Below are 13,238 nucleotides of genomic sequence, written 5' to 3'. Positions count from 1 at the left end.
ATAGTAATAATCTCTCATCTCCGTCACCATCGTGTGCGGCTCTGCGTCACACCAATAAGGGGGAAGTAATGGCAGCTATAGGCAGTAATGGTAACACAATAGTAATAATCTCTCATCTCCTTCACCATCGTGTGCGGCTCTGCGTCACACCAAAAAGGGGGAAGTAATGGCAGCTATAGGCAGTAATGGTAACACAATAGTAATAATCTCTCATCTCCTTCACCATCGTGTGCGGCTCTGCGTCACACCAATAAGGGGGAAGTAATGGCAGCTATAGGCAGTAATGGTAACACAATAGTAATAATCTCTCATCTCCGTCACCATCGTGTGCGGCTCTGCGTCACACCAATAAGGGGGAAGTAATGGCAGCTATAGGCAGTAATGGTAACACAATAGTAATAATCTCTCATCTCCTTCACCATCGTGTGCGGCTCTGCGTCACACCAATAAGGGGGAAGTAATGGCAGCTATAGGCAGTAATGGTAACACAATAGTAATAATCTCTCATCTCCGTCACCATCGTGTGCGGCTCTGTGTCACACCAATAAGGGGGAAGTAATGGCAGCTATAGGCAGTAATGGTAACACAATAGTAATAATCTCTCATCTCCGTCACCATCGTGTGCGGCTCTGCGTCACACCAATAAGGGGGAAGTAATGACAGCTATAGGCAGTAATGGTAACACAATAGTAATAATCTCTCATCTCCTTCACCATCGTGTGTGGCTCTGCGTCACACCAATAAGGGGGAAGTAATGGCAGCTATAGGCAGTAATGGTAACACAATAGTAATAATCTCTCATCTCCTTCACCATCGTGTGCGGCTCTGCGTCACACCAATAAGGGGGAAGTAATGGCAGCTATAGGCAGTAATGGTAACACAATAGTAATAATCTCTCATCTCCGTCACCATCGTGTGCGGCTCTGTGTCACACCAATAAGGGGGAAGTAATGGCAGCTATAGGCAGTAATGGTAACACAATAGTAATAATCTCTCATCTCCGTCACCATCGTGTGCGGCTCTGCGTCACACCAATAAGGGGGAAGTAATGGCAGCTATAGGCAGTAATGGTAACACAATAGTAATAATCTCTCATCTCCGTCACCATCGTGTGCGGCTCTGCGTCACACCAATAAGGGGGAAGTAATGGCAGCTATAGGCAGTAATGGTAACACAATAGTAATAATCTCTCATCTCCGTCACCATCGTGTGCGGCTCTGCGTCACACCAATAAGGGGGAAGTAATGGCAGCTATAGGCAGTAATGGTAACACAATAGTAATAATCTCTCATCTCCGTCACCATCGTGTGCGGCTCTGCATCACACCCATAAGGAGGAAGTAATGGCAGCTATAGGCAGTAATGGTAACACAATAGTAATAATCTCTCATCTCCGTCACCATCGTGTGCGGCTCTGCGTCACACCAATAAGGAGGAAGTAATGGCAGCTATAGGCAGTAATGGTAACACAATAGTAATAATCTCTCATCTCCGTCACCATCGTGTGCGGCTCTGCGTCACACCAATAAGGGGGAAGTAATGGCAGCTATAGGCAGTAATGGTAACACAATAGTAATAATCTCTCATCTCCGTCACCATCGTGTGCGGCTCTGCGTCACACCAATAAGGGGGAAGTAATGGCAGCTATAGGCAGTAATGGTAACACAATAGTAATAATCTCTCATCTCCGTCACCATCGTGTGCGGCTCTGCGTCACACCCATAAGGAGGAAGTAATGGCAGCTATAGGCAGTAATGGTAACACAATAGTAATAATCTCTCATCTCCGTCACCATCGTGTGCGGCTCTGCGTCACACCAATAAGGAGGAAGTAATGGCAGCTATAGGCAGTAATGGTAACACAATAGTAATAATCTCTCATCTCCGTCACCATCGTGTGCGGCTCTGCATCACACCCATAAGGAGGAAGTAATGGCAGCTATAGGCAGTAATGGTAACACAATAGTAATAATCTCTCATCTCCGTCACCATCGTGTGCGGCTCTGCGTCACACCAATAAGGGGGAAGTAATGGCAGCTATAGGCAGTAATGGTAACACAATAGTAATAATCTCTCATCTCCGTCACCATCGTGTGCGGCTCTGCGTCACACCAATAAGGGGGAAGTAATGGCAGCTATAGGCAGTAATGGTAACACAATAGTAATAATCTCTCATCTCCGTCACCATCGTGTGCGGCTCTGCGTCACACCAATAAGGGGGAAGTAATGGCAGCTATAGGCAGTAATGGTAACACAATAGTAATAATCTCTCATCTCCGTCACCATCGTGTGCGGCTCTGCATCACACCCATAAGGAGGAAGTAATGGCAGCTATAGGCAGTAATGGTAACACAATAGTAATAATCTCTCATCTCCGTCACCATCGTGTGCGGCTCTGCGTCACACCAATAAGGAGGAAGTAATGGCAGCTATAGGCAGTAATGGTAACACAATAGTAATAATCTCTCATCTCCGTCACCATCGTGTGCGGCTCTGCATCACACCCATAAGGAGGAAGTAATGGCAGCTATAGGCAGTAATGGTAACACAATAGTAATAATCTCTCATCTCCGTCACCATCGTGTGCGGCTCTGCGTCACACCAATAAGGGGGAAGTAATGGCAGCTATAGGCAGTAATGGTAACACAATAGTAATAATCTCTCATCTCCGTCACCATCGTGTGCGGCTCTGCATCACACCCATAAGGAGGAAGTAATGGCAGCTATAGGCAGTAATGGTAACACAATAGTAATAATCTCTCATCTCCGTCACCATCGTGTGCGGCTCTGCATCACACCCATAAGGAGGAAGTAATGGCAGCTATAGGCAGTAATGGTAACACAATAGTAATAATCTCTCATCTCCGTCACCATCGTGTGCGGCTCTGCGTCACACCAATAAGGAGGAAGTAATGGCAGCTATAGGCAGTAATGGTAACACAATAGTAATAATCTCTCATCTCCGTCACCATCGTGTGCGGCTCTGCGTCACACCAATAAGGGGGAAGTAATGGCAGCTATAGGCAGTAATGGTAACACAATAGTAATAATCTCTCATCTCCGTCACCATCGTGTGCGGCTCTGCGTCACACCAATAAGGGGGAAGTAATGGCAGCTATAGGCAGTAATGGTAACACAATAGTAATAATCTCTCATCTCCGTCACCATCGTGTGCGGCTCTGCGTCACACCAATAAGGAGGAAGTAATGGCAGCTATAGGCAGTAATGGTAACACAATAGTAATAATCTCTCATCTCCGTCACCATCGTGTGCGGCTCTGCATCACACCCATAAGGAGGAAGTAATGGCAGCTATAGGCAGTAATGGTAACACTATAGTAATAATCTCTCATCTCCGTCACCATCGTGTGCGGCTCTGCGTCACACCAATAAGGGGGAAGTAATGGCAGCTATAGGCAGTAATGGTAACACAATAGTAATAATCTCTCATCTCCGTCACCATCGTGTGCGGCTCTGCGTCACACCAATAAGGGGGAAGTAATGGCAGCTATAGGCAGTAATGGTAACACAATAGTAATAATCTCTCATCTCCTTCACCATCGTGTGCGGCTCTGCGTCACACCAAAAAGGGGGAAGTAATGGCAGCTATAGGCAGTAATGGTAACACAATAGTAATAATCTCTCATCTCCTTCACCATCGTGTGCGGCTCTGCGTCACACCAATAAGGGGGAAGTAATGGCAGCTATAGGCAGTAATGGTAACACAATAGTAATAATCTCTCATCTCCGTCACCATCGTGTGCGGCTCTGCGTCACACCAATAAGGGGGAAGTAATGGCAGCTATAGGCAGTAATGGTAACACAATAGTAATAATCTCTCATCTCCTTCACCATCGTGTGCGGCTCTGCGTCACACCAATAAGGGGGAAGTAATGGCAGCTATAGGCAGTAATGGTAACACAATAGTAATAATCTCTCATCTCCGTCACCATCGTGTGCGGCTCTGTGTCACACCAATAAGGGGGAAGTAATGGCAGCTATAGGCAGTAATGGTAACACAATAGTAATAATCTCTCATCTCCGTCACCATCGTGTGCGGCTCTGCGTCACACCAATAAGGGGGAAGTAATGACAGCTATAGGCAGTAATGGTAACACAATAGTAATAATCTCTCATCTCCTTCACCATCGTGTGTGGCTCTGCGTCACACCAATAAGGGGGAAGTAATGGCAGCTATAGGCAGTAATGGTAACACAATAGTAATAATCTCTCATCTCCTTCACCATCGTGTGCGGCTCTGCGTCACACCAATAAGGGGGAAGTAATGGCAGCTATAGGCAGTAATGGTAACACAATAGTAATAATCTCTCATCTCCGTCACCATCGTGTGCGGCTCTGTGTCACACCAATAAGGGGGAAGTAATGGCAGCTATAGGCAGTAATGGTAACACAATAGTAATAATCTCTCATCTCCGTCACCATCGTGTGCGGCTCTGCGTCACACCAATAAGGGGGAAGTAATGGCAGCTATAGGCAGTAATGGTAACACAATAGTAATAATCTCTCATCTCCGTCACCATCGTGTGCGGCTCTGCGTCACACCAATAAGGGGGAAGTAATGGCAGCTATAGGCAGTAATGGTAACACAATAGTAATAATCTCTCATCTCCGTCACCATCGTGTGCGGCTCTGCGTCACACCAATAAGGGGGAAGTAATGGCAGCTATAGGCAGTAATGGTAACACAATAGTAATAATCTCTCATCTCCGTCACCATCGTGTGCGGCTCTGCATCACACCCATAAGGAGGAAGTAATGGCAGCTATAGGCAGTAATGGTAACACAATAGTAATAATCTCTCATCTCCGTCACCATCGTGTGCGGCTCTGCGTCACACCAATAAGGAGGAAGTAATGGCAGCTATAGGCAGTAATGGTAACACAATAGTAATAATCTCTCATCTCCGTCACCATCGTGTGCGGCTCTGCGTCACACCAATAAGGGGGAAGTAATGGCAGCTATAGGCAGTAATGGTAACACAATAGTAATAATCTCTCATCTCCGTCACCATCGTGTGCGGCTCTGCGTCACACCAATAAGGGGGAAGTAATGGCAGCTATAGGCAGTAATGGTAACACAATAGTAATAATCTCTCATCTCCGTCACCATCGTGTGCGGCTCTGCGTCACACCCATAAGGAGGAAGTAATGGCAGCTATAGGCAGTAATGGTAACACAATAGTAATAATCTCTCATCTCCGTCACCATCGTGTGCGGCTCTGCGTCACACCAATAAGGAGGAAGTAATGGCAGCTATAGGCAGTAATGGTAACACAATAGTAATAATCTCTCATCTCCGTCACCATCGTGTGCGGCTCTGCATCACACCCATAAGGAGGAAGTAATGGCAGCTATAGGCAGTAATGGTAACACAATAGTAATAATCTCTCATCTCCGTCACCATCGTGTGCGGCTCTGCGTCACACCAATAAGGGGGAAGTAATGGCAGCTATAGGCAGTAATGGTAACACAATAGTAATAATCTCTCATCTCCGTCACCATCGTGTGCGGCTCTGCGTCACACCAATAAGGGGGAAGTAATGGCAGCTATAGGCAGTAATGGTAACACAATAGTAATAATCTCTCATCTCCGTCACCATCGTGTGCGGCTCTGCGTCACACCAATAAGGGGGAAGTAATGGCAGCTATAGGCAGTAATGGTAACACAATAGTAATAATCTCTCATCTCCGTCACCATCGTGTGCGGCTCTGCATCACACCCATAAGGAGGAAGTAATGGCAGCTATAGGCAGTAATGGTAACACAATAGTAATAATCTCTCATCTCCGTCACCATCGTGTGCGGCTCTGCGTCACACCAATAAGGAGGAAGTAATGGCAGCTATAGGCAGTAATGGTAACACAATAGTAATAATCTCTCATCTCCGTCACCATCGTGTGCGGCTCTGCGTCACACCAATAAGGGGGAAGTAATGGCAGCTATAGGCAGTAATGGTAACACAATAGTAATAATCTCTCATCTCCGTCACCATCGTGTGCGGCTCTGCATCACACCCATAAGGAGGAAGTAATGGCAGCTATAGGCAGTAATGGTAACACAATAGTAATAATCTCTCATCTCCGTCACCATCGTGTGCGGCTCTGCATCACACCCATAAGGAGGAAGTAATGGCAGCTATAGGCAGTAATGGTAACACAATAGTAATAATCTCTCATCTCTGTCACCATCGTGTGCGGCTCTGCGTCACACCAATAAGGAGGAAGTAATGGCAGCTATAGGCAGTAATGGTAACACAATAGTAATAATCTCTCATCTCCGTCACCATCGTGTGCGGCTCTGCGTCACACCAATAAGGGGGAAGTAATGGCAGCTATAGGCAGTAATGGTAACACAATAGTAATAATCTCTCATCTCCGTCACCATCGTGTGCGGCTCTGCGTCACACCAATAAGGGGGAAGTAATGGCAGCTATAGGCAGTAATGGTAACACAATAGTAATAATCTCTCATCTCCGTCACCATCGTGTGCGGCTCTGCGTCACACCCATAAGGAGGAAGTAATGGCAGCTATAGGCAGTAATGGTAACACAATAGTAATAATCTCTCATCTCCGTCACCATCGTGTGCGGCTCTGCGTCACACCAATAAGGAGGAAGTAATGGCAGCTATAGGCAGTAATGGTAACACAATAGTAATAATCTCTCATCTCCGTCACCATCGTGTGCGGCTCTGCATCACACCCATAAGGAGGAAGTAATGGCAGCTATAGGCAGTAATGGTAACACTATAGTAATAATCTCTCATCTCCGTCACCATCGTGTGCGGCTCTGCGTCACACCAATAAGGGGGAAGTAATGGCAGCTATAGGCAGTAATGGTAACACAATAGTAATAATCTCTCATCTCCGTCACCATCGTGTGCGGCTCTGCGTCACACCAATAAGGGGGAAGTAATGGCAGCTATAGGCAGTAATGGTAACACAATAGTAATAATCTCTCATCTCCGTCACCATCGTGTGCGGCTCTGCGTCACACCAATAAGGGGGAAGTAATGGCAGCTATAGGCAGTAATGGTAACACAATAGTAATAATCTCTCATCTCCGTCACCATCGTGTGCGGCTCTGCATCACACCCATAAGGAGGAAGTAATGGCAGCTATAGGCAGTAATGGTAACACAATAGTAATAATCTCTCATCTCCGTCACCATCGTGTGCGGCTCTGCGTCACACCAATAAGGGGGAAGTAATGGCAGCTATAGGCAGTAATGGTAACACAATAGTAATAATCTCTCATCTCCGTCACCATCGTGTGCGGCTCTGCATCACACCCATAAGGAGGAAGTAATGGCAGCTATAGGCAGTAATGGTAACACAATAGTAATAATCTCTCATCTCCGTCACCATCGTGTGCGGCTCTGCATCACACCCATAAGGAGGAAGTAATGGCAGCTATAGGCAGTAATGGTAACACAATAGTAATAATCTCTCATCTCCGTCACCATCGTGTGCGGCTCTGCGTCACACCAATAAGGAGGAAGTAATGGCAGCTATAGGCAGTAATGGTAACACAATAGTAATAATCTCTCATCTCCGTCACCATCGTGTGCGGCTCTGCGTCACACCAATAAGGGGGAAGTAATGGCAGCTATAGGCAGTAATGGTAACACAATAGTAATAATCTCTCATCTCCGTCACCATCGTGTGCGGCTCTGCGTCACACCAATAAGGGGGAAGTAATGGCAGCTATAGGCAGTAATGGTAACACAATAGTAATAATCTCTCATCTCCGTCACCATCGTGTGCGGCTCTGCGTCACACCCATAAGGAGGAAGTAATGGCAGCTATAGGCAGTAATGGTAACACAATAGTAATAATCTCTCATCTCCGTCACCATCGTGTGCGGCTCTGCGTCACACCAATAAGGAGGAAGTAATGGCAGCTATAGGCAGTAATGGTAACACAATAGTAATAATCTCTCATCTCCGTCACCATCGTGTGCGGCTCTGCGTCACACCAATAAGGAGGAAGTAATGGCAGCTATAGGCAGTAATGGTAACACAATAGTAATAATCTCTCATCTCCGTCACCATCGTGTGCGGCTCTGCGTCACACCAATAAGGGGGAAGTAATGGCAGCTATAGGCAGTAATGGTAACACAATAGTAATAATCTCTCATCTCCGTCACCATCGTGTGCGGCTCTGCGTCACACCAATAAGGGGGAAGTAATGGCAGCTATAGGCAGTAATGGTAACACAATAGTAATAATCTCTCATCTCCGTCACCATCGTGTGCGGCTCTGCGTCACACCAATAAGGGGGAAGTAATGGCAGCTATAGGCAGTAATGGTAACACAATAGTAATAATCTCTCATCTCCGTCACCATCGTGTGCGGCTCTGCGTCACACCAATAAGGAGGAAGTAATGGCAGCTATAGGCAGTAATGGTAACACAATAGTAATAATCTCTCATCTCCGTCACCATCGTGTGCGGCTCTGCGTCACACCAATAAGGGGGAAGTAATGGCAGCTATAGGCAGTAATGGTAACACAATAGTAATAATCTCTCATCTCCGTCACCATCGTGTGCGGCTCTGCGTCACACCAATAAGGGGGAAGTAATGGCAGCTATAGGCAGTAATGGTAACACAATAGTAATAATCTCTCATCTCCGTCACCATCGTGTGCGGCTCTGCGTCACACCAATAAGGGGGAAGTAATGGCAGCTATAGGCAGTAATGGTAACAGGGGAGAGTAATAAGGAGATAATGGGAACTAGGTTGGGGGGTGTCAGGGTGATGGGGGCACACCTATAGTTATAGAGAGGGAAAAGCCGGGACAGATGACAGCTGCAGGGGCTCTGGCAGTCAGGGGTCTGTGAGGCCCAGGCAGAGAGTGGTTGGAGGGATGGGATCCAGGACAGCCCTGCACCCAATGACAGGAGAGGCTGGCGGGGAGGAGACATGGTGGGGGCAATGGCTGGTGGAGGGCATGTGAGACATGGGGGGTGGGCAGAGGGGGCGTGCAAAACACTTTATGGACACATAGCCCAGCCTAACCTATGAATGCTATAAAGCTCTCGTACATGCCCACCAGATATCTTCCCCCTCACACTGCCCTCTGCCCCTCATGCCCCTCATGCCCCCAGCACCGTCTCCAACCTTATTCTTTCCCAATGCAGCCTGCAGAACTCTGTGTGTGAACTGTCACATGGTCTGATCACATGGTCTGAAACTGCTTGATGACGTCAGAGAGAACGAGCCAATACCCAGCCAATCACACCCTACTTCCGGGATGTGCGTTCCACACACGGGAAATGGAACTCATCCATTGCTGCAGCTTCCGTCAAGTTTTGGCCGCGAATAAGGCGACGTCTCTTTGTCCGGCAGAAGCAGGTAATTGTGTTCTACTGTACAGGAGGAGCAGCCTGTGGTGTCCTAATATACAGGAGGAGCAGAATGTGGTGTCCTAATATACAGGGGGAGCGGGGTGTGGTGTCCTACTATACATGGAGAGCTGCCTGGGGTGTTCTAGTATACAGGGGGAGCAGCCTGTGGTGTCCTCCTATACAGGGGGAGCAGCCTGTGGTGTCCTGTTATTATTATACAGGGGGAGCAGGCTGTGGTGTCCTGTAATAGCAGCAGCTGCAGAGTAATAATAACAGTAATGAGTGGTTGGGGAATGACACATAATAGGTATAACATGTATGTACTGTATATACCATATGATACATAACAGGAGCTGGGGAAGGATGTGTGAGAAGGACACAGACAGGCCATGTAACAAAGGGCTGCACTCCCTGAGCTGAGACTGTCTGTCAGGGTGTCTTGTTATCCTGAGCAATAGAGACTCTCTCAGAGACAGCCAGTGGCTGTGACAGTCCCCAGATCCTCAGAGTGTCACTGATTATCCCCCAGGACATGTCTCACCCCACCCTACGCTGCACACACACGGCCGGCAGGCTGGTCACACATGTAACATACATCTGAGGTGCGGTCATTTGTCATTTCATCATTTGTGCAGAGTGACTGATGGGATTCTGTATTGTGTAACCCTTTGTGTGTCCCCTGGGCTGCCTGCTGTCCTATCCCTGTGTTATTAACCTCTTCTGTTCCCTTCCCCCTCCCCTGTGTTACTGACACCTCTGTACAGCTGTAATACCCCCTGTTGTGCGCTCTGTATTCCTACGTTACTTCCCCTCTCCCCATATCTGCACCCCTTCTGCTCTCCTGTGTACTCTCCCCTCACACCCCTGTTACCTGTATGACCTCAGTATAGTCACAGATTATCTCAGTTTCTGGAATAAATGTAAAACAAAAGTAAAAAATTCCCAAATCCCTAATTCATGTGTCTGTAACAGATTCACGTGGAGCAAATTGCACCAAATATGTGTCTGGGAGGAATAAGACCCCCGGCCAGGAGAGGAGCATTGGTGTAACCTTATACAGTACAGCGTTGTGTGACGGCCTCTGAGGAGCCTTATGGGGCTGGGTCACAGGAACCTCTGACAGACACTGACCAGGGCTCTATGGCTGGGGGGAAAGGGGAGACTTACTGGTCACTCAGTGTAACATGTCTGACTGTGTTACATGTGTTCTCTGTGATGTGTATTATATTTATTCCTAGACTGTCCAGCTGTGTGGTTCCAGAGTCTTAAATTACACATTTTGTATTCTCACTGATTCACTGAGGACGGACAAGGACAGGAGTCATAGGACTGGGGAGGTGAGGGGGTCTGAGAGTGTCAAAGTGACTTCACTTATATCTATAGTAATAATACAGGGACATGACTGGGGAGGTGAGGGGGTCTGAGAGTGTCAAAGTGACTTCACTTATATCTATATAGTAATAATACAGGGACATGACTGGGGAGGTGAGGGGATCTGGGAGTGTCACAGTGACATCACTTATATCTATAGTAATAATACAGGGACAAGACTGGGGAGGTGAGGGGGTCTCTGGGTGTCACAGTGACATCACTTATATCTATAGTAATAATACAGGGCCGTGACTGGGGAGGTGAGGAGATCTGGGAGTCTCACAGTGACATCACTTATCCCTATAGTAATAATACAGGGCCGTGACTGGGGAGGGGATCTGGGAGTGTCACAGTGACGTCACTTATATCTATAGTAATAATACAGGGACATGACTGGGGAGGTGAGGGGATCTGGGAGTGTCACAGTGACATCACTTATATCTATAGTAATAATACAGGGATATGACTGGTTAGGTGAAGGGATCTGGGAGTGATAGTGATATTTCTCCAATTCACAGGATTACACAGTAGTGAAGAAGACATCCAGTGAGTGTGAGACACCCAGCAGCCATCCTCATGTGTCAGGAGGACTGAGCAGGACCCAGAGCCCCATCACGGTGCCTCCACCTCACTCACTGATACATGAGAGACACAATGACCAGAAGATCCTGGCTCTCACCAACAAGATCATTCAACTGCTGGCTGGAGAGGTAACTGCTGGGAATGGGACATTATACGGTAACACCAAGAGATGTGTCTGGGTGATGACTGGAGAGGTGACTGCTGGGAATGGGACATTATACAGTAACACCAAGAGATGTGTCTGGGTGATGACTGGAGAGGTGACTGCTGGGAATGAGACATTATACAGTAACACCAGGGGATGTGTCTGGGTGATGACTGGAGAGGTGATTGCTGGGAATGGGACATTATACAGTAACACCAGGGGATGTGTCTGGGTGACTGCTGGGAATGGGACATTATACAGTAACACCAGGGGATGTGTCTGGGTGATGACTGGGGAGGTGACTGCTGGGAATGAGACATTATACAGTAACACCAGGGGATGTGTCTGGGTGATGACTGGAGAGGTGACTGCTGGGAATGGGACATTATACAGTAACACCAGGGGATGTGTCTGGGTGATGACTGGAGAGGTGATTGCTGGGAATGGGACATTATACAGTAACACCAGGGGATGTGTCTGGGTGACTGCTGGGAATGGGACATTATACAGTAACACCAGGGGATGTGTCTGGGTGATGACTGGAGAGGTGACTGCTGGGAATGGGACATTATACAGTAACACCATGGGATGTGTCTGGGTGATGACTGTATCATTGTGTGTGTCAGGTTCCTATAACGTGTCAGGATGTCACTGTCTATGTCTCCATGCAGGAGGTGGAGTATATAGAGGAACACAGGGGTCTGTACAAGGACGTGATGATGGAGAATCACCAGCCCCTCACATCACTGGGTAAGAGGATAATGTGATTTATTGTATAGGGGAGAGCATGTATGGGGGCCACCTATATACACACATTACCTGATAATCACATATATACAATGTACTCAGTCACTGTGTGTCTCCTACAGATGGATCCAGTAACAAGAATACCCCAGAGAGATGCCCCCATCCTCTGTATTCACATAATTGTACAGAGGAGAATCACAGGATCCCACAGGGGCATCAGGTAGATCGGATTTAGGGTCTCACCAATATACCAAAGTCAATGTCACTATATGATCTGTAGAGACTCTGTGTGTGTCTAATACATTGATATTCTACTTTTTATTGTCAATGAAATCGAACATAAAAAAAAAAAGAAAATCAACTTCAGGGTCCATAGGCTCCACAGGGAGGCCTTGGGGTATAGGTGATGATGGAGTCATCTGGGCACCACGCAGTTAAATTTTTCTCCCAGGGTGCACTGGGTCTCCCTCCTATACCCCGCCCCTGGGCCAAGGCACCTCTATTTCGTTGGTTGCACCTCTGTTTCCAGGGCTGTACACAGCCTCTGAAGAGTTTTTTATTTTTAATGAAGATGCCGTTCCGTCACCCTGCCGGTGCCAGTACTATTTGGGGGTTTCAGCGGGCCTCCAGGGTCTTGGCTAGCAGGGACCCCGTGAGGATCCCTGGACTGCGCCCGGTCGCTACTGGGAGCAGGTAAGCGGTGGGTCACTGAGAGTGGTGACCTGCTGAGCAGCAGTCTTTTTCCCTAGGGCTAGGGGGACTCCCTGGGGATGACGGTGGGTGGAGCCAGGCACTGAGACCTGCGCTTCCACTAGATCACCAGTGACACACTTTTTATGTCAGGGCGTGAATCCAGCGTCCCCGTGGTTAATCGCCGGCCAGGGGGGGCAGCCATCCCTGTTGAACAGCCGGCTCCTCCCCGCTGCACAGCGCGCCTTTCCTCTGTGGTCTGGCTGGGCTGAGGTGGCTCTCCTCCGGATCCGCCCCCTCAGAAGTCTCTGGTGGCCATTTTCTCCTGGCTCAGTCGCAGAT

General features: G+C 47.8%; 1 protein-coding gene across 2 annotated transcripts in view; it reads right to left on the bottom strand.

Annotated features, from left to right (window-relative positions):
• The window catches only part of LOC148477270 (uncharacterized), a 101,039-nt gene extending 91,841 nt beyond the window's left edge, over nucleotides 1–9,198 (bottom strand). Inside the window, exon 1 of one of the 2 annotated variants that reach the window (XM_088456956.1) lies at nucleotides 9,135–9,198. The gene's annotated coding sequence lies outside the window, so the exon portion shown is untranslated. Of the gene's footprint in view, nucleotides 1–8,783; nucleotides 8,807–9,134 lie in introns of those variants that run through there. The other variant, XM_088456957.1, reaches the window with a different exon arrangement.
• Between the last annotated feature and the right edge of the window lie 4,040 nt (nucleotides 9,199–13,238).

Source organism: Taudactylus pleione, unplaced genomic scaffold (assembly GCF_031769625.1).
Source record: "Taudactylus pleione unplaced genomic scaffold, aTauple2 ptg000730l, whole genome shotgun sequence".
Classification (NCBI taxonomy): domain Eukaryota; kingdom Metazoa; phylum Chordata; class Amphibia; order Anura; family Myobatrachidae; genus Taudactylus; species Taudactylus pleione.
Note: the sequence above shows the minus strand (reverse complement) of the source record. Positions and strands in the feature narration are given on the sequence as shown.